The following is a 26,423-nucleotide window of genomic DNA, read 5'->3' as shown; positions in this document are numbered from 1 at the left end:
ATTCTTTCATGTAGCACAATACATTCATTTTAGTGTTCATCCATGTTGTTGCCTGTATCAGCACTTCCTTCTGTTTTATTGCTGAATGTAGTATCCATTGTATGAATGTACCACAGTTTGTCCATCCACCAGTTGAAGGACATTTGAGTTATTTTCAGTTTTGTCTTTTTTGACTATGAATAAAGCTGCTATAAATCTTTGCAAACAAGTTCTTGTGTGAACATAAGTCTTCTTCTCTTGGGTAAGCACTTAAAAGTGGAATTGCTGGGTCACATGGTATGTGTATGTTTCACTTTATTTTAAAAACTGTTTGTGTAGCAAAGTCATGGCCCACAAATGTGTCTTAATCCCTGGAACATAGGAATATATCAGTTTACTTGCCAAAGGTGAATTAAATTTGCAGATGGAATTAAGGTTGCTAATCAACTGACTTCAAAATAGGGCGATTATCCTGGATTATCTAGGTGGGCCCAGTGCATCACAAAGGCCCTTAAAAGGGAAAGAGAAGCAGCAGAGTAGAAAAAGCTGCAACAAAGGAAGCAGGGCCAGAGAGATGCAGAGTTTCTGGTTTTGAGGGTGGAGGAGGGGGGCCACAGCCTAAGGAATGTGGTTGTCTCTAGAAGCTTGAAAAGGCTAGGAAATGGATTAACGTTTAGAGTCCCCCAAAAAGAACCCAGCTCTGCCAACACCTTGATTATAGTCCAAGGAGACCCGTGTCAGACTGTTAACCTACAGAACTGTAAAACAATAAATCTGAGTTGTTTTTAAGCCATGAAATTTGTGCTAATTGGTTACAGCAGCATAACAAACTCCACTTTAAAACTGTTTTCCAAAGAGGCTGAACCACTTTGTGTTCCCACCAGCAATGTAGGAGTGTTCCAGTTACTTTCCATCCTCATTAACACTTGGTATCGTCAACCTCTTTAATTCTAGTCATTCTAATAGGTACGTAGCAGTATGTCAATGTGGTTTTTATGTGCATTTTTCTCATGATTAATGACATTGAGCATCTTTTCATGTGCTTATTTGCCATCTGTGTATCGTCTTTAGTGAAGTCTCCAAATCTGTGCCCATTTTAAACTTGGATTTTCTTATTGCTGAGTTTTGAGAGTTCTTTATAGTCCTGTCAGATATGTGATTGGCAAAAGTCTTCTTCCAGTCTGTGGCTTGCCTTCTCCATCCTCTCACCAGTGTCTTTGGAAGGTCTGTGTAATGTAACTCGAGAGGCTCCACATGAACTTGTCTTCCTTCCTTGGGAAACAGAATGAGGTTGGAGCACCTGAGTCCAATCAGACGTTGATCAGAGTTGGGGCCGGGTCTCACTTTTAGTAAACCCAGCCCTTCCGCTTTCCCCTGTTCCTGTTTGCTGTGCTCCTCTCCCTCTGGTTCTAAGTCTGGTAGATCTCTGTCTCCTCTGGTTTGGGAGCCCACAGAAAATTCAGCTATGCCCTTCAGACATCTCAGCGCAGTTCTCCAACCTCCTACCTTACATCGCTTCACAATATGGCACATTCCCTGAAGGTCAGACTAATAGTATGTTTGGCTTTGGCCACTTCCACCACTGCTGGAGGTTTCACTTTGCTTCGTGGAAGCTTTTGGCCTAGTTCCCCAGATTCCTGTGTTGTACCAAAACTTAGCACAGGTGCTGTGAGGAAGAGCAGTTTGTGTGTCTGAAAGCCCTCAGGTTTCCTCTGCCACGCCAGTCCTGCAGAATCACTACAAGTTTGGCTAGTTTCTCTTTTCCCTAGCCGAGACTCCGGCTGAGCAAGCCAGATCCTCGGCAAGCACCCTGAATCAGAAAACGCCTGCAGGAGAAAGAAAGATAAAAATCCTTGCTCACATAAAAGTGTTTTTCTTCTTTCTGGAATTTTAGTTGGTTGGTTCTGAAGCTCTCTGATGCTCTAAAAATATATCTATAATTTATCTGGCTGTGTCCAGTTTTGCAGCAAGTGTGCTTTCCTGTCTTAGTCTACTCTAAAACAGAAGTTCCCTTGTCATTAGTTTTTAACTCCATCAGTTATACATTGTCAATATTATTATTGTTTGGTAAAGTCATGCTTTCAATGATTTATTCAGATGTTTACCCTTTTTTATCTTGATGATCCATTTTTACATCTTAGCATTTCTTCTATCAATTTTTTGTTAAAGTACATTCATTTTACTTTTTATTTTTTTCCTTGAGTAATATTAGCTCTGTGCTAACATCTGTGCCAATCTTCCTCTATTTTGATGTGTGTCACCACCGTGGCATGGCTGATGTGTGGTGTAGGTCCACGCCTAGGCTCTGAACCCATGAACCCAGGCCTTGGAAGCAGAGCGTGCTGAACTTAAACCTCTACACTGGGTAGCTGGCCCCCTTAAAGTACATTCATTAGAAGTTCCTTAATGAGCATTTGTTGGTGGTAATACTCTTAGTAAATGTTTGCATAAAAATATCTTTAGGGGCCGGCCCAGTGGCGCAAGCGGTTAAGTGCGCACGCTCCACTGCGGCGGCCCGGGGTTCGCTGGTTCGGATCCCGGGCGCGCACCGACGCACTGCTTGGTAAGCCATGCTGTGGCGGCGTCCCATATAAAGTGGAGGAAGATAGGCACCGATGTTAGCCCAGGGCCGTCTTCCTCAGCAAAAAAGGAGGAGGATTGGCGGATGTTAGCTCAGGGCTGATCTCCTCACAAAAAAAAAAAAAAAAAATATCTTTAATTCACCCCAGTTCTTGAGATATGGTTTGATTGGGTATACACTGAAAGTTATTTTCTCTCTGTACCTTGAAGATTTAATCCAACTCTCTCTTGCCTTCCATTGTTAAGAAATGTATCATAGGTCTAAATGTAAGTCTCTGTAAGTGTTCTGTCCCTCTGTGGGGCTTTGAATATCTTCTTTTGTATTTGGTGTTCTTTGGTTTCCCTGGATGGATCTGACTCTAGATTTTTTTGTTTTAATTGTGCTTGAGATGTGTTCAGCTGCCTGAATCTAGAATAGAAGTCTTTTATCAATTCTGGAAATTTCTTTTTGTGTGCGTGTGAGGAAAATCAGCCCTGAGCTAACATCCATGCTAATCTTCCTCTTTTTGCTGAGGAAGACTGACTCTGAGCTAACATCTATTGCCAATCCTCCTCCTTTTTTTGTTTCCCCCAAAGCCCCAGTAGATAGTTGTATTTCATAGTTGCACATCCTTCTAGTTGCTGTATGTGGGACGCTGCCTCAGCATGGCCAGAGAAGGGGTGCATTGGTGCGTGCCCAGGATCCAAACCTGGCCCATCAGCAGCAGAGCGCGTGCACCTGACCGCTAAGCCATGGGGCTGGCCCTGGAATCTTCTGTTATTATGTCTGAATATTCCTTTAAATCATATATATATTTATATTATTTGTGAATAGCTTCTGTTGGAATATGAATGTCCTTTTTCTTGTGTCTTAGAGGAGGAGAGTTCAATAGGGGAAGCTCACTCTGCCATGATGCTGATGTCACTCTCTTCTATATATTTATATGATTTAATTCAAATATATATACACATACTTATACACATTCAATATAAATTCATTAAATATATATTATTTAATTCAACATATTGTTCAATATAATGATTTATATTATTCAAAAAATGTACATATCTTATTTCTATATATGATCCTGTACTTGACCAAACTCAAGCCAGGCTCCATTGAGCCCTCTTCTTGACTAGGTCTCAATCTTGGCCAATTATAACTATGGCCTCTCAGCACAAATCATTTCACCTCCCCACACACGTTATAAGACTTAAACGCTGACACAGTTTCTAACAGCTCAAATCCACATCCTTAGGATGACCCCTGTCCCCTTAAAGTGCCTGCCAGAGAAAGCTCAAGGCAGCCAAAAGAATTGACTGTTTGTTCTGGCCAACACTCAATCATTGGCCCCTGACATCCTTTTCTTAGAGCATTTACCCAAAAGTGCTTACAACTGTGAATATTTCCTTTGTCCTTTTCAGTTCTATATGTGTCTCCAATAACCCAGGAGTGCATTTCTCAAGGTCCTGAGAGCCATTCCTTGAGTTGAGGACAGGGTGTCTGTCCCAGACTCTGTTAGAGGAGAGAAGTGAAACTTTGATCATTTCCAACCAGCAGACACAACTGGCCAGATCACACTGCACTGACCAACACTGTAACTTTCCCCTCCCTGACTCGACTGAGCCCCTGCTCACCCCTCTGTCTGCTCCCTCATTCTCCCTTTCAAATGGCCAGTCACTTCTTTACAAATCAAATTGAGTTCAGTTCATCCTGTTCCCTCTTCCCTATTGCAGTGGTATATTACTGATTAAAATCTGTCCTGACCACTTTAACTAGAGTCTGGCTTTGTGTATACTCTATATTTAACACACATACAGATAATCTCAGGCATATGCATATATATGCATATACCAACATAACCATGGGCCCTCCAGGACCAGTTCAACTGACTCCTTCTTATCAACAGAGTAGTTAAGAGTTTTCTGGCAGAAACTGAGACCCCTAGTCCAGTTAAGGCCAGTTGAGACCACCAACCCATCAACTAGGCCTGCGCAAATGCTCAATAAATGCCATTTTCTATATCAAGGAGCTAAAAGCTCCATCCTCAGATCATCATAACACTGCCAATTTCTGAACACACATCAGATGAAGAGCCACAAAGCTTGACTTTGCTTGTGAAGATCATCAATTACCTCATTTCTCCTTACTTCCAATCATCTACCTCCACATGTCAGACCACCCTGCCCTTCATCCCATAAATTGTGCCCCAAGCCTTGCATCGGGGAGACAGATCTGAGACAGACACATGAGCCCTGTCTCCTTGTAGATAAATCTCACAAAATAAAGCTACAACTCTTTTCCCAAAAGTTGATGCCAGAATAATTGGCTTTTTTAATGTGCATTGGGAAAGAGAACCCCAATATTGTGCGGTAACATCAATACATACATATACACTTAATGGATGTTTTATCTTTTCTTTTTTTCTTTGCTGAGGATTCACCCTGAGCTAACATATGTGCCAGTCTTCCTCTATTTTGCATGTGAGTTGCCACTACAGCCTGGCCACTGATGAGTGGTGTAGGTCTACTCCCAGGAACGGAGCGTGGGCTGCTGAAGTGGAGTTCTCTGAACTTAACCACTAGGCCATGGGACCGGCCCATGTCTAATTGTTTTGAAGATGTTACTAGATATGCAATTGAAGTTTCACTATGATCTCTGGATTTCCTTGCTGCTCCTTTAGTCCCTCATTTCAGCGTATGTGTTTCTTGCTCCATTTTTCATGCTAGAGGAATTCTTCAAATATCAAGTGGTCCTTGGCTACCTGTTCATATTTCTGTGATGGGAAGAAAACAGCTGGGTAGGATCTCTGTGGGCCTGATGGGGCCTGTGAATGTCTGGACTCAATGTTTCTTCAGGGGTGTTGAGTGTTGAACTAGTAACAGGCAAACAGTGTTGGTGCCCATGCTAGTCTGTAACAACATATTTATTCCACACATTCCTACAATGACAGACATCATCTGAACACATGGAAATGCTGACAACAAACCCACACACACACTATTTGCAAATGACCATCAGCATTCAGACTGTAAACTACACCCGATAATGCACACTGATACTCAGAACATACACACAAACTCAGACACACATACAGACCACTCAGAGCCCACAGTGACTTGAAATCTCTAAACACACACAGACATCAACAAAACACACCTTCTGAGTAGTTTTAAGCCATGAAATTTGTGCTAGTTTGTTACAGCAGCATAACAAACTCCACTTTAAAACTGTTGTCCAGGGGCCGGCCCCATGGCTTAGCGGTTAAGTGCGTCCGCTCTGCTACTGGCGAGCCGGGTTCGGATCCCAGGCGTGCACCGATGCACCGCTTCTCTGGCCATGCTGAGGCCACGTCCCACATATAGCAACTATAAAGATGTGCAACTATGACATACAACTATCTACTGGGGCTTTGGGGAAGAAAAAAAGTAGGAGGATTGGCATGGATGTTAGCTCAGGGTTGATCTTCCTCACAAAAATATAAATAGATAAATAATGGACTGTTTTCCAACCACTTTGTGTTCCCACCAGCAATGTAGGAGTGTTCCAGTTACTTTCCATCCTCATTAACACTTCTTATGGTCATCCTCTTTAATTCTAGTCATTCCAATAGGTACATAGCGGTATGTCAATGTGGTTTTCATGTGCATTTTTCTCACGATTAATGACATTGAGCATCTTTTCATGTGCTTACTTGCCATCTGTTTATCTTCTTTAGTGAAGTGTCCAAATCTGTGCCCATTTTAAACTTGGATTTTCTTATTGCCGAGTTTTGAGAGTTATTTATTGTCCTGTCAGATATGTGATTTGCAAAGGTCTTCTCCCAGTCTGTGGCTTGCCTTCTCCATCCTCTCGCCAGTGTCTTTGGAAGGTCTGTGTAATGTAACTCGAGAGGCTCCACATGACCTTATTTTCCTTCCATGAGAAACAGAGTGAGGTTGGATCACCTGAGTCCAATCAGACGTTGATCAGAGTTGGGGCTGGGTCTCACTTTTAGTAAACCCAGCCCTTTTGCTTTCCCCGTTCCTGTTTGCTGTGCTCCTCTCCCCCACACAGGGGTCTGGTTCTAAGTCTGGTAGATCTCTCTCTCTTCAGGTTTGGGAGCCCACAGAAAATTCAGCTACTCCCTTCAGATATCTCAGCGCAGCTCTCCAGCCTCCTACCTTACATCGCTTCACAATATGGCACATTCCTTGAAGGTCAGACTAGCAGTATGTTGGATTTAGGCCACTTCCACTACTTCTGGACGTTTCACTTTGTTTTGTGGAAGCTTTTGGCCTAGTTCCTCAGATTCCTGTGCGGAACCAAAACTTAGCACAGGTGCTGTGAGGAAGAGCAGTTGTGTGTTTGCAAGCCCTCAGGTTTCCTCTGCCACACCAGTCCTGCAGAATCACTACAAGTTTGGCTAGTTTCTCTTTTCCCTAGCCGAAGCTCTGACTGAGCAAGCCAGATCCTCGGCAACCAGCTAGAATCAGAAAACGCCTCCAGGGGAAAGAAAGATAAATATCCTTGCTCACATAAAAGACTTTTTCTTCTTTCTGGAATTTTAGTTGGTTGATTCTGAAGTTGTCTGATGCTCTAAAAATATATTTATAATTTATCTGCCTGTGTCCAGTTTTGCAGCAAGTGTGCTTTCCTGTCCTAATCTCCTCTAAAACAGAAGTTCCCTTGTCATTAGTTTTTAACTCCATCAGTTATACATTGTCAATATTATTATTGTTTGGTAAAGTCATGTTTTCAATGATTTATTCAGATGTTACCCTTTTTTATCCTCAAGATCCATTTTTACCTCTTAGCAGTTCTTCTATCAGTTTCTTTCTTCTTAAAGTATATTCTTTTTCACTTTTTAAGTTTTTTTCCTTGAGGAAGATTAGCCCTGGGCTAACATCTGTGCCAGTCTTCCTCTATTATGTATGTGGGTCACCACCATGGCATGGCTGATGAGTGTTGTAGATCCACTCTTGGGATCCAAACCCACGAACCCAGGCCTTGGAAACGGAGCGTGCTGAACTTAAACCACTACACCAGGTGGCTGGCCCCCTTAAAGTATATTCTTTAGAAGATCTTTAATGAGCATTTGTTGGTGGTAATACCCTTAGTAAATGTTTGCATAAAAATATCTTTAAGTCACCCTAGTTCTTGAGGTATGGTTTGATTGGATATGCACTGAAAGTTCTTTTCTCTCTGTACCTGGAAGATTTATTCCAACTCTCTTTTGCCTTCCATTGTTAAGAAATGTATCATAGGTCTAAATGTAAGTCTCTGTAAGTGTTCTGTTCCTCTGTGGAGCTTCAAATATCTTCTTTTGTATTTAGTGTTCTTTGGTTTCCCTGGATGGATCTGGCTCTAGATTTTTTTTTTTTTTTTAGTTGTGCTTGAGATATATTCAGCTGCCTGAATCTAGAGTAGGAGTCTTTTATCAATTCTGTAAATTACTGTTATTATGTCTGAATATTCCTTTAAATCATATATATATTTATATTATTTAATTCAAATAGATATAAACATACTTATACATATTCATTATATATTCATTAAATATATATTTATATTATTTAACTCAATATATTATTCAGTCTAGTGATTTGTATTATTCAAAAAATATACATATATTATTTATATGTGTAGATTTCTGTACTTACTGTTTGTACTGGGAGAAACACAGAAGAGATAGAAACAGACTGGATTAGTCTTGTCTGAACTCCTATGACGTAGGACTCGAATCATTCAACAAATGAGCCATTAATGGCGGCTATACCACTGGGATCACTTCTCCTTCCTTACCATCGCCTCCCCTCTGTGCTCCCACTCTAGTTCCAGGGCAAGTTACCTGTGGCTCCTGAGTGCTGCTCCTTGGCCTGGAAGGGCCTTCCTTCACCCCATCCACCCTGTGAGCTCACCTTACCCTTCAAGACTCGACTCCAGTGATGCCTCCTTGGGAAGCCCTCCCTGACGTTCTATCTCCCCAGACCTGCTCTAGGCCACCACCCTGCCTCCTGCCCACGTCCATCACTGCCTGGCACCTTGCTGGGCCCCCTTGTCTGGACTTCATGTCCAGCCCAGCCCCTCAGGAGGGGAGGAAATGCTTAGGCTCAGGGCAATGGAGCAGATTCCTGGACTGTGGTGACACTGCCCACCCCAGGAGAGGTCATTCTTTGGGCCTCTTCCAGCTTGGGCCCAATGCAGCTCAGGGGGAGCCAGGACACAGGGAGGCTGGCTCTGGGCTCAGCAGATCACAGGGTGGGCCTAGGGAAAAGGCACAGGGGGCCACACAGAGGGGCTTGGGGCAAAACTCCAAGTCGACGATACCCTTGCTAAGGGCAGCAGGGGCCAAAGGCAGCTGCGCAGGCCGCAGGACGTGCTGGCGAGCCTTTCATCTGCTCAGAGAGTGCCAGGGCTGGATAGAAGGAACTCAGGAGGCCCATCTGAGGTGGAGGTCACCTCGGGGGCATGCAAGCAGAAGCTAAGGGTCCCACAGCAAGTGGAATCTGAAGAAGTGACCCTCAAACTCCTTGCGGCTCTAACGTCTCCGAGTTGGAAGTCAGTCCCCTCAGTCACAGCCTCTAGCTGCCCCCTCACAAGGCTGTGCCTCTCAAACACCGCTCCCAAGGAGAGTGGAGGCTGAGGGTGAAGGCAACCTCCTACCCCTGAGAACCGTTGTGATCACAGCCTCCCGCAAGGGGCCAAGGATGATGAGAAAGGGACAGAGGGACTGACCCACATGACTTCCCCTCGGATGCTGAACATGCTTGTGATTCACCAGGCCAATCAGTATCTGTCCTCATCCTCCACTCCTCTCTCCCCAAAAGGACATGTCAGTGTTTACTATGACATCCACAGACACATCAAGGGCATCTGGGAAGAATCGTGTACATCTGGAGAGAAGGGCACTGTGAAAACTAGTAATATCTGCATCCATGTGTGCAGATACTGACATCCACATACAGCTGTCACATTCCTCCAGCAGCCCTGGAATACTCTGCAATCACGCTGGCAGATTTTGGCACATGGTAGCCAAACCAACTTGTGGTGTCCCCAAGTGCCACCACTGCTGGGGCCTACCATGAGGGTGGGAGGAGGCAGGGTGCCATGCCCCATCTCACAAAAGTCTGGCTGGTGTCCAGGAGGTTCTCACAGCCTTCGACAATCATGCCCCCCATGGCTATGTTTTCCTGGATGCTCTGTGTTTCATTTACTTCATTGTGCATTATCCTGTGGAGAGAGAAAATGTCAGAGACAGGCTGCCCCCACCTCTCAGCGAGAAGGTAATGCCAGGCCTCTGGCCAGACCTAGGAAGAAAGCCTAGGATTCTCAGGTGGATCCTGTGTTCACAAAGGGGGAGAGAGCATGCATATTGAATGCCCGCTCTGCAGGGCACTCTAGGGGCATGATCTCCCATCATCCTTTTGATAGCCCAAGGAGACAGGTGTTGGAAATGTAAATAGAGATTAATAGCTAGAAAGCAGGTCTGATTTAAAAGTCTGAACCACGTGGAACAGAGATGGCAAAACTGGGAGGACAGGAGTACTGGAAACAACCTTTCTTCATTACTCTGATCTCCACACCACTACTGGGCTTATCTCCATCCATAGAACTCCACCCACCCATCCTTCCTCAGGGCCTTTGCACTTAATGTCTCCACCCCTCCCCCAATGCACTTTATACAGTTGCTTCCTTAATGTTTGGGCCCTGGAATGACTTAGTTTTGGAGCACCTGGCAATCCAGCTGGCTCACGGAAAGACTGACTCCATTAGGCTCCAGCACGTCTTGGGGGGAGCAAGACACACCTTGCCCCTTAATCTAGAAAGAAGGACAACTCTTATTTGTCCTGTTCTGACTGCCGCAACACCCCTCCTCCAGGAGGTGGCGCCATTTAACTGCTTTTTAAAAATAGCATTGGCGGTGGGGCCGGCCCCGTGGCTTAGCGGTTAAGTATGCAAGCTCCGCTACGGGTGGCCCGGGTTCGGATCCCCGGTGCTCACCAACGCACCGCATCTCCAGCCATGCTGGGGACGCGTCCCACATACAGCAACTAGAAGGATGTGCAACTATGACACACAACTATCTACTGGGGCTTTGGGGAAAAAAAGGAGGAGGATTGTCAATAGATGACAGCTCAGAGCCGGTCTTCCTCAGCAAAAGAAAAAAAGGAGGATTACCATGGATGTTAGCTCAGGGCTGATCTTCCTTACCAAAAAAAAAAAAAAATAGCAGTGGTGGGAAAAGAAGCCTGTGAGTTACCAACTTTGCTAAGAGCCTTGGTGGGTTTTCAGGAGTCTTAGGAGGTTAGTAATCATGTGGGGAGGAGCTTCTGGAGAAATTACCCCACCTACTCCAAGAAAAGCACAACACCTCTTATTTGTCTGCTGATGCCTCAAATTCTACAACCACGACAAGATCACCAAGAGGGCTGGTTAATGTGTGTGGTAGTAGACACTGTCCAGTTTAACCCTCCCAGCAATGAGAGATGACACTGGTCGAGCTGCATCTCTAATTAATGAACTCAGCGTGATGAGCAAATTACTGGGCCCCTCCGACCCTCAGTTTGCTCACCTGTAGAAGGTCGGAGTGAGGATGGAAGAGAATGAATTTCACTTGCTGACCTCAGGCCCAGCACATGGCAGGCGCTTGAGTAAAGGGCCGTGATCGCTGTTGCTAGTATCACTGGTTGCAAAGGTGTTATTATAAAACTATTATTATCCGTTGTTTTCTCGTTATCAGACTGAGGCATGGAGATGGGGTCTCTTCCTTGGGAGCCTCAGTCTGTCTCTCCCAGCAATGCTCTTCTCAGCAGCCCAGGCCCTAGCCCTCTTCTGGAAGGGACGGGGCACAGGGAGGCACCTTTCAAGGATATGCTAGTTCCCTGGATAGGGATTCATATTTGGATGTGAGCAAAAGTAAGCAGAACCATTTCTTTTGACGAGGGTGGGGATTTTGCTGAGGAGGGCTGTATTTGCTACAAACAAGGGGGCGATCCCAGAGTAGCAACACGAGTTTCACTGTTAGACAAGTGCCAGCTGCAGCTGCTCAGGACTCCTGCCAGCCCCAACTGGAGTTTGTGCTGAGAGCCACACCGTCCAGGCAGCTGGGGAGGAGTTCCCAGGGCCACAGGCTCCCGGGGGAACTGGAAGTGACGACCTGGGTTACAGTGAGCCCAACAGATGAGATTCAGGAGAAAAAGCGGGACAAAGGCCAGAGGTAGGAGAGACCCAGCCCCAGGCGAGGAGTGTTTCTGAGCACAGCCAGAGAGGGTTGGTTATCTGATGGCTTCATGCCTGGCTGGGAGCTTTCCTCAGTCCCCCAAGGGGAGAGAGGAGCATGAAAGGGCTGCTGTCAGGGCGATGGGAAAACTCACTTCTGTGCCATTAAGGTTGTGTTCAGGTCAGATGCAGGTGATCAGGTGGAACAAAGGATGAGTAGGCTTTGGGAAAGGGGATCAGAATCTTAGGATTAATGCCTTGGCACCCATGTGCCTTCCTCGCAACTGCCCGCACCGGGACAGGGCATCCCACAGGGATGAGGAGCCTCGCTGGAGCCCCAAGTCTTCTCCTTGGGGAAGTGTGCAGGATTTGGCTCCTTGGGGTATGAGAGGACTGGGGTCCCCACCCCACAATGTTTTCTGTTAGTCTGCAATCACGCTCTGATTACATCTGCTCCCTGAATGAACCTCCACTCCGGGGCCTGTGCTCTGCCCTAGTCCAGCCTGGTCCTCCCTCTGCCAGGCTGGGAGACGTGGCCCTACTGGCTGCCTTTTGCTGGACACGGGAAGACATTTAGGGCACTGAGTGGTTGGCAGGGCTGGGGACTGTACCCCACATGCTGCAGAACCACACTCCCTTGCAGCTTCTGGCAGCCCATCACTGCGTATGAGGCTGCTCATCATCTCTTGGCCTCCATAAGGTGCAGACCCCAGGGCTCAGCTCTTGGTACGCACCTCGTTCCTGCCTAAACTCACTCCCCTGGTGATCGCACCACTCATGTGACTTTAAATACCACCTCTGACCTGATGGCTCCTGAATGGCTCACTCCCTTACACTCCAGACCCAAACGTCCTCCTCCCTTCTTGTCCTCTCCACCACTGTTGTCCATCTCAAGTTCAACACGCCCCCAGTAAAGCTCCAATGAAGCAAGAAAGACTTCCCCTCCACACCTGCCCCTCCTGCACCTTTCCCCATCTTGGTTAGCAGCAACTCCAACCTTCTGCTTGCTCAACCAAAAACTCTCGAATCACTCTTGACTCCCATCTTCTCTCTCCCCACATCTAATGCATCAGAAAATCCTGTTGTTTCCATCTTCAAAACACACCCAGAATCTGAACCTCCTGCTCACCTTCATACCACCACCTGGTGTAGGCCACCGTCAACTGCTGCCTGTGCTGTTGTAGGCGCCTCCTCCCTGATCCCTCTGCTTCTGCCCCGGCAGAGGAAGTTTCCCCCTGGGCTTTGGGGACTGAAAGAGGGGCAGCAGAGGGGCCTTGACCAGAGGGCTGGGGCCTCTGACACTGGACAAGTCATGGGCTTGTCCACCCATGACACTGCCTGCTGTTGACTGCAGCCTTTGGCACTTGAAGGACCATCACCCAGGACCCCCTCTGGGGCTCCTATACCACAGGTTGTGACACTGGCACTGGAGTACAGAGGAAGTTGGCAGAGTGCCTGTGAGTCCCTTGGCGGATCCCCACCCTGGCAGGTGGGCCCACGTGAGTGCCCAGAGCCCTTCCTCGAACCCCATCTGTGCCAGGGACAGCACACCACCCACACAATCCCACCAAGTGCCCCCTGGGCTTGAGCTGTGAACTCCTCAGATTGTTCCGTGTCCCTGCTTCCAGGTGGGACAGGCTGGGGGTCCCCCAACACCTACCCCTTGGGATCCTAACCTGAACATGACATTTTACCATCTGGGGCTCAGCAAACTCCCGCTGGGGAGCATCCTCAGCCCTGGCCTGTCCACCGGGGGGGGCACCTGGGAGCTGAGTTCACCCAGACAGCACCCCCAGTTTAGCCCTGGCGTTCTCCAAGCTGTTGACTCGATGTGCTTGTGAAAAGTGGGCCAGGATCTCGTGCAGTGTCAGAATGTGCCTGGGAATCTGCAGCAGGGAGAGGCAGGGGGACAGGGACAGAGGCAAGGATGGGGAAGGACAAAGAGACAGGGAAACAAAGGCAAGGAGAGAGACAGTGATGAAACAAGTCAGAGATATAGCAACAATGGAGAGAGGGAGAGAGAGACACCAAGTGGACGGAGAATGGTTTTCTCAGCTCCCAGCACTCCCATGAGCAGGGCTGAGGATGGACACCCACAGCACTTCTGATCTCAGACTCTAACGTGGAGGCTCTTCCAGGGTCTTGTCTGGGCCAAGAGCCCAGAGCTTGAGGCTCTAAGCCAGCAAGCAGAAGGGCCTGGAGGTGGGCTCAGGACCAGGAGCTCCCCCTCACCTTCCCACACTGCCTGCTCTGTGAAGCTGGACAGGCCTGCGGTCCACTGGGTCAGGAGCTGGCTCTAACTCCATTCTCCAGGCAGCCCAGACCTGGGGCCTGTTAGGGCCTGGGGCCTCCTGGCCATGGCCCCCTGGTGCCCCCAGTTGTGGCTTCCTCCCAGCTGGGGCCATCACTGCCATGGCCCCCCAGCAGGCTCCCCAGCCATGCGCCCTCAAGGACAGGGCTAGGTGCCAGCTGGAGCATGGGGTCAGTGAGGAAGGTCTCCAGAACTATCTCCTTGCAGTCAGTTTGGCCTCATAGTGCTTCAGCAGCTTGTCAAAGTCACTGTTCTACTTGCAGTGGGCCAAGATCTGCAAGCTGTACTGGTGGCTGGAGACCAACTCCTGATAGAAATTGACCATGGACAGCAGGAGGGCCAACAGGTCTGCTCAGTGGGATGCCCCACAAGCCCTTGGTCACCCAGCCCCACCCACGGAGGTCAGGGCCAGGCTCAGACCTCCCACCCAGAGACACCCTTGCCTTTGGGGATGACTCTGGCACCACTGCCCTACCCAGGGCCAGATAGTTGGCCCCAGGCATCAGGACAACATCAGAGTCACAGATCTTTATAGAGATGGGGCCCCGACTAGTCTGAGTCCTGTGTATTGGAAGGTCGGAGAGGGCTGTTGTGGGTGCTGTGGTGTGCCTCGCCGCCTGAAGGGTCTGAAGGGCCACCCACCTCTGGAGCTTTGGGAGGGTTGGCTGAGGTCTCTGTGGTAAGTGAATTGCAGCTCCACATCCCCCTTGGCCCTTTACCCCCCATGAGGCCTCCCCCCCAGAGTGCCCCGCCAGTGACAGAAGTGACCCATCCGAGGTCATAAGGTGAGTCAGTAGCTGGCTTGGAACCAGGTCTCCTGAGTCTCCCATTCCAGTGCTTCCCCCACATGACATGCCCTCCCGAGTCTCTTCCCCTCAGCTGCCTGTCCACTTATCCACGTGTCCCTGTCCTTCCATGCCTCCCAAGGTTCAGCAACTTGGGTCTGCTGCTGGCCTGCTCTGTCCCAACCTCTTGGAAACACAGTCCCCTGCCTTCTAGCCCCCGAAAGCCCAGCCAATCTCCCCAAACCTGCCCTTCAGTACTTGATTGGCAGGGATGGGTCCACTGAAACCTCTGCTTATAAACTCCATTGAAAAAGAGATACATGCCTCCTTTGCGATAAACTCTTAAGTGGGAGCTTACACAGGGCATTCCACTACCCAAGGGATGGCACCTTCAACCACGTAACTACAGGAAGTGCAGACCTCGTCTTTCTAGGGCCGCTTCCCATTGTGACCTTGGGGAAAAGTGGGGCTCCCTGACTTAGGGAAAGTGAACAAGAAAATGTCACACTCAGTGTGGGAGAGGCGCAACGCAGGGGTCCTGCTGTGCAGCCCTCGGGGCCGTCAGGGCGGTTCACCCCGCTCAGAGAGCAGTGATGCAGGGTGGACGGAGTGGGAGCCTTGACCGTGCTTCTACCTTTTGTTTCAGTCATTCTATTTTTGGAAACCTGTCCCAAGGAGACGCTCTCTTATATGAACATTTCAGATGCAGAGATGAGTGTTTCTAGTAACAAAAATTTGCAGCAACTTTAAGAGCCAAGGATAGGAGATGGCTGCATGAATGATGGCATGCTCACAGGTACTGGGGCATCATACAGCCATCAAAAAGCATACTTTCAGCATGAGAAAACAATTGTGCTACAATCTTAAGTAAAAATAAAAAACACATTACGATTCAAATTCAATATTCATATGTGTGACATTATGTAAATAAAACGGGGAAAAATCCCAAGATCTGTGCATAGAAAAAAATTGAAGAAAACACAACAAAGTGTTTACAGTGATTATCTTTGAGAAACAGAACTATGGTTGATACAGCTTTTAACATTTTCTGCTTCTCTAGATTGTCTGATTTTCTCAAATGGGTTCATATATATTATTTTTAAAAGAGAAATGTAGATAAGAAACTAAAAATATATCTCTTCCTCCTAGAAAAACAGCTTTTGCCAACTTGTCTTTCCTCTTCTGCTCCCTCTGAGGGATTCTGTGTTTTTAAGGGGCCGCTGTTACACTCGGGGAGGATGGAAGTGCCGCTAGCCTGGAGGAGTGGGCCCTGGAGAGGGACTTCTCAGGTGGAGGCCGGAGCAGGAGGCCTGGGGACCTCTGCCAGGGCTGCCTGCTCATCCAGGCCCCAGTGGGCCAGCTGGAGATGCAGGCCTTCAGGCCTTGGTAGAGATCTGGTGCAAACACACGATGGCCTCACTGACAGAGGAGGCACAGGGTAAGCTCTGGCCACGGAGTTCCTGCCCCTCCAAGGGGCCCTCGCCCCCAAGTCCGGCAGAGCTGAGGGGACCAGGGAGAGGGCAGGGGCTGCCACCACCGGTGGGACTCTAGCAGCAAACACCTTTCTCAAGTGACACCTTATGTGAAAACCCCATCAGCAGGACGGACTATGTAACTTGTGAGGCCCAGTGCAGAGAAAATATGCAGGACCCCTTCTTTAAAAAATGACAAAATTTCAAGATGGTGACAGCAGACCACTAAACCAAACACAGACTTTTGTAAACATGGGTCACACGCCCCAGAAGCTGGCAGAGGATGGCAGCTGCTCTTGTTGCCAGCCCTCCTGGCACCCTCAGTGCCCACCTGCTGGGGTAACCCTAAGGGATCTTAGAGGAACTGAGGGCTCTGGAGAATTCAGAGGAAATGCCGCTGATGATGTGAAAAGAGCTAGGGCTTGAGACCCACGCAGAGCAGGCTCAAATCCTCCTTATGCTGCTTCTCAGCTGTGTGACCTCCAGCAAGATGCCTAACATCTCTGAACCTCAGGCCTTTCCCGTAAAATATGAAGGTGAAATGAGGTCACCCCTGTATGTAATGGGAAAATTTGAGGGCTTGGTGCAGAGAAGGTGCTTAGTAAATGCTAGCTCTCCACCACCCCCTTTTGGGGGAAAACTTAGAAAAGCAAAAACACCCAGATTCTCCCAAGCACCTGCCCTGTCACCACCTAAAGAGCCCTGGGGATCATGCCTCCTCACTGGCAGCTTAGCACCAGGCTGGGTAATGGGTCTCTGAGCACCCTCCAGCCACATTGCTGTGGCTCCCCTCCCAGCACCCTTTTCCCCGCCCATGCTACCCTGCCAGCCAGCTTCAGAACACAGCCCGAGTCTCCTCTCCTAGGATGAGCTGTAAGGATGCCAGAGAGACTTTTGCTACTTCCTGCAGCCCCCTCCCCTCCCAACTGTTCCTCCTCTGCCCCTGCTCAACACCCTCAGCTCCTACCACCCTGGAGACCTGGGAACCTCCCCAATGTGTCTGGGATTTGAGCTGAACGACAGAATGGAAGCCAAAGGGACTCTGTCATACACCCCATTTGTGGACAGGCAAACAGGCTCAGAGAGAAAGAGTGAAACCCCTGGGAGTCAGGGCAGCCCCAGCCTAGAAGCCTGTCCCCCTCTTCCTGCAGTGGTCTCTGTCTTTCTCTGCCACATCAGATGCCCCTCCCTGGTCCCTTTCTCCACGTGTGTTCTCTGCTCCATCTCTCTGTGATGACCCAGCACTTTGGCTGTTGGAGGTCACTGGTGTTGTCCTCCTTGGGGAGCTGTCACAGGGAACTGTGCCCTCTCCCAGCAGTTTGTGCACTGAGGGCAAACCCCCACCCTGGGGTCTCACTGAGTACAATAAGAGCAGGGGGTGGAAGGTGCTGAGTGGGCGCAGAGACAACCCTGAGCTGTGTGGCAGACGTCCAAAGATAGTAGCTCAGGAAATCACAAACATGCCACAGAGCCAACTCGCCTCCCTTTTCAGGGCATGTGGCTTTGTCCCCTCAAGACCACTTGCTGAACTGCAGGATGAATGGGCTCTGACCATTGAGCCAATGGAGCACTTTGAGAGCAAAATGGGACAGTTACCCAATCTCCACTTTCGGGTTGCTAAAACTACCCCGGCCTGTGCTTGAAGAGCTGCTGAAAATATCTAATGGAGAAATATTCAGGGCTGATGCAGGCTTTTCTGTTTTTTCAATTCTCTGAGAACCTTGGCACATGAAATAATGGCTGTTCTTGGATCTGAACTCTAAAGAGCTAAGGGACTCACACACACACGCTTGTGGAGAGCTCAGAGACACGTGGATGCCCAGTCAGCACCCTCACTACCCTCATGTCAGCATCCCCATCCCAGTCTGCTCTCTTGGCCAGTTCTGGGATTTGCACGCGGTATTCTTTTCTCTTTAGGATGGCAGGGTGTGTGTGTGTCTGTGTGTAAATGTAGTCTGTATGTTAAACTGATGGCGCTCTTCTCAGAGACATCTACAGGACACCTACTCCCCAGGGACCAGAGCAAAAACCAGATGCAGTCAGGTCAGGCTCTCTGCTCCCTGCAAAAGCAGCACTGGCAGTCTGGGAGCCTAATTTAAGGATCGGGCCGGGTGGGCAAAGCTCTGGAAAGCTGTGAGCCTGCGGACCCTGCAGAAGCCTTGGGACACGGCCCACCCCTGCTACGAGCCAGTGTCAGGTTGGCGGGAGGAGCGCCAGCCCCACTGACCTCGCAGAGGCTGCCTTTCCCTTATCCTGCAGGTCCCTTCTGGGGATGCATTTGCTTTGGATCTGGGTTGGCTTGGCTAACATCCAAGCCTGCTCAGTTGACCTTTGTCAACGATGGTCATGGAGAGTTGGGACTTTGGCTTATACCCCAACTCTCTGGCTACAGTCTAGCTCTGGCTGCCCAACCTGGCCCAATGCCTGGCATCTCAGCAGAGCCCTGCCCACTTGCCACCCCACAGTCTGGCCTTCTTGGCCCATCACAGTCGAACCCTCATTTGCCACACCCCTTAGGTGCACTGCTCGTTGGCTCCTGCCCCACCCCACTCCCCTCTCTAGAGACAGTGTCTTTAATCCAGAATTCATTTAGTCAGTGCAGTCATTCATGGAGGAATTAGTCCATGGTTTTCTCTCTTTTGTTAGCAGTCAAGGTTTTGCTAAAGATCTTTGTACTTCTTTCTTTTTAAACAGCTGCCACACAACTCAGTTCTCTCTCCTTCATTCTCGATTCCCTCTGACCTGTTCCAAGCCTAAGAGATGCCCATCTCTGTCTCCCTTTGTGCCAATCCTGTCAGCATGTCCTGATGGAGTCTCTGTGGTGGGCACCATCCTGGGCACGGGTGAAACACAGCCAGAGGTGGATAAGTCAGATCCCTTCCCTGGAGGAGCTTCTAGCCTAAGAAGCGGGTCAGATACCCACAGAGGTAACTTATACTCCAACAAGGTGAGGCCAGACCAGAGGTACACACCTCCTGCAGTGGGAGGGTCTCACCATGGAAGCCACAAGCGCTACCCAGAGGTTTAGCAGGACAAAAAAGGAGCCCAATTGGGCTGGCCTTGTGGTGTAGTGGTCAAGTGCACACTCTCTGCTGCTGGCAGCCTGGGGTTCTCATCCCGGGCCTGCACCCATGCACCACTCGTCAGGCTATGCTGTGGTGGCATCCCATATAAAAGTGGAGGAAAATGGGCACAGATGTTAGCCCAGGGCCAGTCTTCCTCAGCATCAAGAGGAGGATTGGCGTGGATATTTGTTGAAGGCTGATCTTGCTCACACACACAAAAAGGAGCCCAGCAGGTGTGTTATAGAATGGAAGGAATTGGAGCAGAGGGGATGGTGTGAACAAAGATGCAGAGTACGACAGGGTGTTGAGTGCAGGGCAGCAGGGGTGGGGATGGCAGGAGGAACATGGGAAACAGGACTCAAGGCACAGAGTGGGCCCTGCAGAGGGGCTGACTGGGGAGGGGTCAAGGCGGCCCTCTTCATGACAAAGTTGGTTTGCAAACCTGATTCCTCGGCTACAGTTTTACCTTAAACCCTGAATTAAGATCTCTGCAGTTTCTTGCAGAGTCAGGCTTCCAGGATTCTGAGTGCTTCCAAGCCAGGAAAATACCACGACCATCTCTAAACTCCTACCCTGCCTTCTAGGGTTGCTTGAGCAGTCCCAACTTACTTCCAATCATAAATGGGAGAAAAATAGCTATTAAAACAATGAAATGGTGACAAACTGAAGATTCTAGAGGAGGGGAGGATTCTTCTCAGAGGAGGATGCTCCCTTTGTTTTAGATGGTCCTTGGAGCTTTGTGGTTACAAAAGATGAGGTCCAAGAGGCCTGTGAGGTGGGAGAGAAGAGACTGAGCAAAGCTGGATAGTTTTGCTTAATAAATTTTGTGCAGACTTTTGTTTATGTGTCATCTCCCATTACCTCTAGGAAGAGATGGCTATGGGTAGAGGCTCCAGGGCTGGAGAATATAGAGGGAGTAGAGACAGGGCCGATGTCCTCGAAGTGTGACCTGTGAACAGCCCGCTTAGAAGGGGCTAATACCTGGTTTAAAGCTTCGCTGTTGCTGCCCTGAAATTCTTAAGAGCACTGCACTTTCATTTTGCGCTGGGCCCAGCAAAGTATTTAGCTGGTCCTGAAAAAAGGTATAGAGAATCGTATATTGTTAAATGATTAACCACCAGCTCTCTCAAATAAAAACTCTGACTGGTAGCACCGGCCGATTTCCATGGTGTAAACATTCCTACCTTGGCCCATTTTAAGCTACCGAAGGGTGAATAACAAGCTTGCAAGATTCTTGAAAATTTCACAAGTGACTTGCAAGTTGGTATGAGCCAGCTCCAGCACATCACTGGACGGGGACGAGGGTCTTGGCAGATAGAGGGATTATGAACACCCCCACCACCAACAAAATGGCAGTTGGGAGCGTGTGGAGAGAGGCCAGTGTGAGGAGAGGAGGTCAGCAAGAAATCCCTGTAGCAGGAAAGGCTGAGTGACAGGAGGGCAGGTATGTCTTCTATTCACATTTAAGCTGTTTTCTGTTTCAGTACTGGAAAACCCCTTGACTGTATCTAAACCATTCAGAAAGTCTGGTCCATACTTGGCTGGTGTCAGGGGCTTGGGGACTGAAGGAGGAGCCAGTTGGGTGTCATTAGGGCTTTCCTGGATACTCTGGTTCTCCTCCTGGTACAAGGCAGCACTGTACAGCCCAGGCCCCTGAAGTCCGGGTGTGGTCATGTGACTCACTTTGTCCAGTGAAACATGAGAAGAGCTGTCAGGCATGATTTGTCATGATCCTTCCCCTGCCATGGGACTGGTGAATTTCCTGATGGTGGAGCCCCATCAGACTGAGTCCCTGTCTCTGAGTGAGAATGTTGTGGAGCAGAACACACAATGGACACACAATGTGAGAGAGAAAGCAATCTTTGTTGTTTATGCCACTGAGATTCGGAGGCTGTTTGTAATTGCAGCAGAATCTAGCTCCACCTGATGGGCACGTGGAGTGACCACACAGGGGCAAGGAGCAGTCAAGACTGAGTGAAGACAGCCACTGTGAGAAATGATATTAGAAGTCAGGAGAGCAGAATTGGAAACCAGACATGGCTAGGAAAATGGAAGACCCTGAAAATCCTCAGGAATATGTGGGATGGGGTTTGAGGAAGTTTTCTGGCTATCAGGTGGACCATGAGAGCTTGACGCCATCCAGGTGACACAGTGGTTCCTGAACATGCACCTTTTAGATGGCCTATCTCCCCAGCAAGGAAGGAATCAGTTGTGGGGCAGGTACATGTCAAGGATCTAAAGCCAGGAGACCCAAGGTTAAGCCTGGATTCCAGCGCTGGAAGTGACCTTGGAGTGACCTTGGATAAATCCCTTCCTCTTCTGTGGACATCAGAGTTCTCAGATCCCTCCCAGCTCTGACGTTCTAAGACACTCTGTCTTTGTCATGGGCGTCACTCATCACTTACTTGTCTCCTTGGCACCTCCTGCCTACCTGATGGCCTACTTCCTGGGAAATGTGCTCTGTTTCACCTTCCTGGAGCCCCTCCAGAGCACACAGCTGCCCTCTGCCCTGCAGGATGTTTATGTGTGTGTGTGTGCGTGTGTGTGTGTGTGTGTTAGAGAGAGAGAGAGAGAAAGAGAGAGACTATAGCCAGAAAGCTTTACCAAGCTGATCTTTTAAAGTCTTGTTTAAAGAAATCGTTTGCCCTGGAGAGTAATGTACTCAGTTGGAAACATTGTTCCAAATTCCCACCAAAAAGGCCTCTGCTGCCACACTGACACACACACACACACACACACACACACTTTCACTCAAAACTGACCAGTTTGGTGCTCTCCAGCACCAGAGAGGGCCCTGCCCTTTGCACCCACCCCTTCTCTGGCCTATCAACCCCCGAAACCTTTCAAGGTCATATGCGACATGAACCCGCACCCTCTTTGGCCATAAAGTGACTCATTTTCTACCTGGGTTCACACCGAAAGCTCTATTATGGTGCCAGTCACTTTACCACAATCAGACCTTAAGTGTAGAAACTTCCATCTCTTACTGCCTACCACAGAGCCTGATGTCCATTCATTCATCAAGCCCCTACAGAGTACCTACTATGTGCGAGGCAGAAGGGACACAGTGATAAAGGACACTCCTGCCTTCAAGGAGGTCCCACCAGGCTGGATGGGGGACAGACACCCAAGGACCTGGCTCTGACGTGGCATGCTGAGGGTGGGAAAGCCGAGGGAGCAGGGGACGTGGAGCACATTCTGTGATAAGAGTCCCCAGGAGGAGGCATTCGAGCTTGGTAGGATTCCACCAGGCAAGAAAGTGTGGGGGTGGCAGGAGCACTCCAAACAGAAGCCCCAGCATGTGCAAAGGCCAAGAGGTGCACAGCTCATGACCAGGGACACTGGCTGGAGCCCAAAGTGATGCGGAAAGAGGAGCCTGGGGCAGAGGATGAGGCAGTGGTCAGCTGATCTTAGGCAGTTAGTGAACGAGTGATTGAGTGAATGAATGACACCCTTGATCATGAAGCCACTAATCTGGTGCTGGTCCCTAGACCTATTCCCTGGTCCCTAACAAGGACTCAACTTGGCTTCAGGGATATGTGTAGGGCTAGGATAGATCTCAGAATGAACCAGATGGTTTAGACATGGGACAAGCCCTCATCCCAGGAGCCATGTGAGAAGAGGCTACGAGTGGCAAGACTGGCAAGTAGACACTCAGACCTGGGTTCTAGTCCTGGCTCTGCAACCTCCCAGCTGTGTGAGCTTGGGCAGGTGACTTGAGTTCTCTGAACCTGCTTCATCTTTTGATCCTATGAAGATGGCTATGGGGACTGACTAAGGAAGCTTGTCTGACAGTGCCTGGTGCAGGGTAGAGGAGGTGTGTGGAATCTTAAACTTTTGTTCAAGCTCAAGTTCCAAGCTGATGTGACCATTAGTTCAGAGCTTGGCAGCGGTACCATAAGGTGGAATTGGAAACTTTGGATCTTTGAACATTCCAGGCAGAGCTGGCTTCAAGGGCGTGTGATGGGGTCCTATGCTCAGAAGGCCCCATGCTTGGGGCTTCAAGTTCTGCAGTTGCCACCCTGAAGTTCTTAATCATTTCTCTTTGAATTTGTTTTCACGAGTAAAATCTGATGGAACAATGGAGCACTCCCCAGGGGCGTGGAGCCTCAGCCCTCATGTGTTACTGCCTCCTGCTGCCTCCCTGGGATGGTTTCTCAGCTGCTCGCTCCCCAAACCCCAGAACCATGACCTCGTCTACCCTCTGTCTGGGAGGAAATGGGTTGAGTCAGCCAGGAAGACACACCTCCCACTGTGAGTCACCCTCCACCCTCTGCAGGGGCCTCGGGGTAAGTGCAGAAAGGGTGAGTGCAGTGCACACCCGATGGTGTCTCAGGGCAGAGTGAGAAGACAGTGTCTGGCACTAGGTGGGTGACTCAGCACGGGCATCTTACCCACCCCTCATCTAGGTACCAATTGTATCATGGCACAGAGGTTAGAGGAGGTTGGAGGTTGAAATTGGGGGGTCGCCTGTCTGCCATGGGTGGGTTGGTGGGCTGTGAGAAGGAGAGGTCGACTTCCCCGACTCCACCCAGGGCCTTGCATTTTTCCCTTGCATCAGGCCCTACAAATCATGCAGCCGACCCTCGTTAGAATCTATGTTTCCATTTTCCCATCCTCAGCTCAGAGTCCACGGTCCTCGTGTGATGTGGCCAAATGGCTCTGAGCATCTGGTGAGCATGGTGAGATGAGGGGGGAGAGGCAATCACATCATTCGGTGCTGGGGTAGACAGCTGGTGAGGGGCGTCTAAGGGACAGAGAGCCAGCGCCTCCCAAGCTTTAATGTAAATGGCAATCGACTGGGATGTTGTGAAAGTGCAGATTCTGATTCTGGAAGTCTGGGCAGGGCCTGAGATTCTGCATTTCCAACATGCTCTTGCTTCATGGACCACAGTTTGAGTAGTGAATTTCTACAAGGCTTAACCTAGGAGCAGCGTGGCCTCCAGACTCATGCACGGTAAGCCCCTGTAGGAGCTCTTACAACAGGCAGAAGGAACGAATGCTTGGAACTGAGCCAGGATCCCACACTATGACGACCTACCCGGGACTCTGTGTCCCTGGACTCCAGCTGATAATGTGGGAATGCTTAGTCAATGTGGTCATCAGAAAAGTAACTAAAAACTCACCCATAAATAACCTCACTCAATCCTCACAACCTGGCCAGGCAAGTATAAAAAGGCTGTTGTATAGATGAAGGAATGGAGGCACAGAGGATGGGGGGATGTAATCCAGGTTGCAACTGTCAAGTGGCAGAGGTAGGATCTGAACTCAGATCTAACTAAAGCCCTTCCCACTCTGCCAGCATCACTAAATTTAAGTTTCGAGGCTTGCATAGCTGTGACTGGAAGCTGCTCCCCCTGCTCGTCATGTGCCCCCTGGTCCTGCAGGAGCCTGGAGTGTGAGGTGTTGGGCCTGTGCCCTGTGTCCCCTGGCCAGCCTCCTCTGCACCCCTAGCCAGCAGTCACCTCTGCCTTCAGCCGCTCGATATTGATCTCCCCATCCTCGATCTGCTGCCGTAGCTGCTTGGCCACTGTCTTCTCGCCTCCACGATCTGCAGCAGGTGCAGGTACTCCTGCATCAGCGCTTCATGCTCCCTGGCCAGGGTCTGGTAGCTGTGGACAGTCAGACGTGGTAAGACACTGTCTTCTTGTCCCCCAGAGATCCAAGCAAAAGTGGGGCTCCCCCACTGACTGCTATTAGAAGATCCTGACTCCCAGACATGGTGCACAGGGCCTTGACCTGGCTGCTGTATTGTTACCGACTGCTCTGGCCCCTTCTCCAACTCCTCTCTCACACTCTGACCTCTGGTCCCTCTAACTGATCCTGTTCTCTCTCCTCCCCATCCAATCCACCCCCAGGCCTTTGTACAGGCTCACTCTCTTGTTAAGGGTAATGCATCTGGTAACTTTAAGTTAAAGTCAACTCTCAAATGGAAGAACAAAGCCCAGAGGACAGCACATCTGTTTACAACACGGTTCACTGAGTATTTTGAGCCCACTGTTGAGACCTACTACTCAGAGAAAGAGATTCCTTTCAAAATATGACTGCTCACTGGCAAGTGCTGTGATTCCCATGGAGAGACTGATGCTGGTGTGTGCCCCCCTCCACACACACACAGAAGTTAGGAAAAGTCTTATGACTCGCATAATAGAGGTCTCTGAGGAGAGCAGGGCCAGAATCACATGCAGCTCTGAAATGGCTTGAGGGAACAACGAAAGGAGCCTGGCCTGGGTTTTTATTGTGGTTTGGGGTTTTAAACAAAAAATCTTCAATGAAATTTGTCAAAGATGGTAACGCATATTTTATTCAGAACCACTGTGATACGCAGAGACCCCTGTGATGTGATTCACAGCGGGGGAGAAATGAGGTTGGGCTTGACTCTAAATGCAGCATGGGCAAGTGGGTTTTCACAGCCAGGCAGCATGGTGGGGGTCAGGGGATGGAAAATTACTAAGAGAAAGTCAAGTGTTGGGGTTTCTGGCTAACCTGACCTAATAGGATTCTTACCAGAGACAGGCCAGAGTGATCAGACACCACCTGAGGGATGGTGGAGGAGGAGGAGGAGCCTGAGCAGATCTCAAGTGTGATCAGACATTCGTGTGTGGGTTCTGGTTAAACTGACTTTGCAAGGTTGTTGCTAAAACTGGATTTTACAAGGAAGTGCACAGACAGGCATACAAGAAGGTTCAGGGGCCTGACTAAAGTTTGGTCAAAGCGAAAAATCTTTGCCAGGGCTGAGACCAGGGCAAGACTTCTGCACACAGACAGGGATTGTGTGGTTGGATCCAAAGCCAATGTCAGAGAACAGAGCCTCCGGACTTGTTCCTCAGCTTGTCCAGGTGTGGACACGAGAGGAAGAGGGAGAGGACAGGCGTAAGCTGTCAGCATACATCAAAAAGTGCGGAGTCTGACCGCTCATTACAAGGACAAACATGCGTACAAAAATATGCATTCACAATGGCTTGTTTTTATAGAAAGAAACACCAACAGGAAGCTCAAGAATGATCAGAACTGTGCACTGGGGGTGGCTGGAGGGGACCCAGAAGTGTT

Source organism: Diceros bicornis (genome assembly GCF_020826845.1).
Source record: "Diceros bicornis minor isolate mBicDic1 chromosome 22 unlocalized genomic scaffold, mDicBic1.mat.cur SUPER_22_unloc_1, whole genome shotgun sequence".
NCBI lineage: Eukaryota > Metazoa > Chordata > Mammalia > Perissodactyla > Rhinocerotidae > Diceros > Diceros bicornis.
Note: the sequence above shows the minus strand (reverse complement) of the source record.